This window comes from Grammomys surdaster, unplaced genomic scaffold, assembly GCF_004785775.1.
Source record: "Grammomys surdaster isolate TR1022 unplaced genomic scaffold, NIH_TR_1.0 264, whole genome shotgun sequence".
Lineage (NCBI taxonomy): Eukaryota > Metazoa > Chordata > Mammalia > Rodentia > Muridae > Grammomys > Grammomys surdaster.
In genome coordinates, this window is record NW_021604705.1 from 161,299 (window position 1) to 164,473 (window position 3,175).

Consider the following 3,175-nt stretch of genomic DNA (forward strand, 5'->3'; position numbering starts at 1 on the left):
ATTACCAATGTATTGAAGTTTGTAATTGCCTTACCTGGACAGTACTGTGGATACAGTGCCCATAGTAATGATACTTTTATTCCTTAGTAGCATCTTTTCTTTTGTAAAGAAGGAGATGAAATGAAGCCTCTTATATTGGATGTATACCACCAGTATGCTGGTCTCTTTTCCTACTTCCCAGTGCACCTGAGAGATTCTCTTGGCTTGGAGTAGATTGTTATGGCTAAAAAAGTTTTCACAATCTACTCCCACTACCAGACTACTTACTGTTTTTTTTTTCTTCCAACTTCTCAGTTCATGTGGGAAATTTCCTCTGCAAGAACTTTATACACATTCTAACAAGGCTAATTTGCTTAAAAATGTGGTGACATTACATAAATATTGCCAATCCCACCAAAAGTTGTGAGTTATGTGCCTTATTATTTAAATAATGTGATTACGAAAGACTTTGTGCTGAACTATAGATCCTGAATAAAAAAAAAAACAAAAAAAAACTAAAACACAAAACACAAACCCAAGAATGAAAATCAAAGCCAAACCAAATCAAAACAAATACCTAGAATTTAAACCACTGAATTTTTATTTAAAACAGTTTTAAAATTACTTGTATATGTATACATGTGCATTTGTATGTGGGTACATGTGTGCCAGAGTAAAATATGTAGGTCAGAGGAGAACAACAAACAAAGAAATTGAAATTCACTGGAATAGAAACATAAACAAACTAAGAAATAAGCCAGGATGCAAGCTCTAACCTTCCTGCAACAACTACAGGTGACTATCAAAATGTTCTAATAACTTCCCCAGGATTTCATTCAGGGAAAGACCCAGACTGAATACAGTGTTTTGACAATGACTCAGCATCATCTGGTATTTGAATTACAGATCAAAAAGTACAAACTGAAGTCTGGTGACATTACTTGTTTGTAAACTCCTGGGATGAAGACAGTACATTTATGACCATGAAGAATCAGCATTAGACCTTTACATTTGAGTTCCAGTTTGTGGAGAAGAAAGAATTGTAAGGCAGAAGAACCAAAGTTTTCAATAGGTCTGAACTGTTCTTATGTTCTGCAACTAGACATGTGCAGTAAATGAGAAGCAGTTAAGAGAATCTTTATCTGACTCTGGGTTAAATGATCTGCTGTAAAGTGTTTCCATGCTTCACTGATGTGCCAAGAATGTTTTTTTCTAAAAGTGAAAGAGTAACGATAAATGTTGATTAAATGAGATTTAGTTCTCCCTCCTTGTTTTTAATTATTCTTCAGGTCACTAATTATAGAGGAGCCTCACCTCCTAGCACTCTGCTTCCTTTAGTAACAACTCTGGGTACGTTTGGTGAGGAATAATTAATTTCCCATTATATACAAAGTGGATATATTGACTAATGGACAAGAAAAAATATCTTTAAGGAAAGACATTTCCCTAAAGGAGTCCAGCTCCATGCAGTTGACCATAAAACATATAAACTTATGCTAGGTTATTGCACTGGTCAACACCCTTGAGTTTGTTTCACCAACAACTTGAGCTATGAGAGTTCTGATTTATGGGTCTAGAATTAGCCTGAGGCACAATTCTGGAATATTAAATGTACTGGCTCTGGGTTCAAGACAGAACCATACTACTGAGACAAGGTCTTACTATATAGCCAGATTGATCTCAGACTCCTGCTTTTATTTCCTGAGTGCTGGGACTACAGATGTGTGCTGTCACGCTAGGCTTGGGGTGGTTTTTATCAGCTTTCCACATTGTTTATTAGTAAAAGTGAGACTAAGATTTGCATAAGTTTGCATGTGACTCCAGTGGATTCTGCTGTTGAAGCTATTCTGTATTTGTGGACATCAAGTTAGGTAAATCTAATCTTAAGTTGAAAATCTCCTTTATTTTCTCTAGTTTAAATGTGTTCTATAAGCTTGGTAGTACCAACAGAGGCAGCCTAGGAAGAGATGTGTTGCATGACTTAATCGCCCTTGTCACAATATTTTATGAAACAAACAATTACAAGATTTAAGTACTGTCATTATAGGTTCCTAAGTCTTACTTAAGTATCCCATATTATTTAGTAACTATTGTGGATGTAACTTTATTGGCAGTTCTTTATATCTTTTCACATTATAAAAATTATTCCACTTACAGTGTTTGACACCATGTTGTTTTAAAAAATGATGTGTACCACTCATTAAACTAAATTAAAAGGCATAGGAAAATGTAAAATTAAACATATTTTATAGAGTTTCAAAGCTTTTGACAAAACTTAAAGTCAAATAGCGTTTGTGACAATTTTTTTGGATACCTCTAATGAAAAAGATGTTTTTTAAAAATGTATTTTTAGATGTATTTATCTTATTTTATGTGTTTGAGTATCTTGCTCAAAAGTATATCTTTATGGGGTGGAACTCATACTTGACACTGATAATGAGTCCAAGAACTCAAAATTAGATAGATTATGGGCCTAGGGTAAAGCTACCACTAGCAAAGAAGATATTTGTGATTGATAGTTGCTGGAAGAGGGACAATCTTTTTTTTCCTCAATGAACAGACACAATATTGACCACATTCCAGGATATACATAGTATGTATTCACTAATAAGTAGATATTAGCCAAAAGAGTACAAAATACCTAGGATACAATCCACACAACACAAGAAGGTTAGCAAGCTGAAGGACCCAAGTGAGGATGCTTCAGTCCCACTTGGAAAGGAGAAGCAAGTAATCATGGGAGGCAGAGGGAGAGAGGAAATTGGGTGGGAGAGGGGATGGGGAGGGGAAGAGGGGACCATGATCAGATATTGGGGAAGGGGCAGGACTGAAACCCCAAGGGACAGCAGAAAGAATGGAAACAGGCAACCTCGGGAGGTAGGAGGTGGAGGGACCCTCTAGAATGTACCAGAGATCTGGGAGGTGAGAGACTCTCAGGACTCAAAGTAAGGAACCTTAGATGAAATGCCATACACTGAGGAGAGGGAACTTGTAGAGTCCACCTCCAGTAGAAAGACAGGCATCAGGTGAAGGGATGAGGTTGCCATCCCACAGTCAAGAGGAGTTAGAGTGAAGACTGAAGGAGCTGAAAGGATTTGCGGCACCATGAGGAGAACAATAATACCAACCAACCACAGCTCCCAGGGTCTAAACCACCAGCCTGGGATCACTTAGCGGGGGGGGGGGGGGGGGGGGG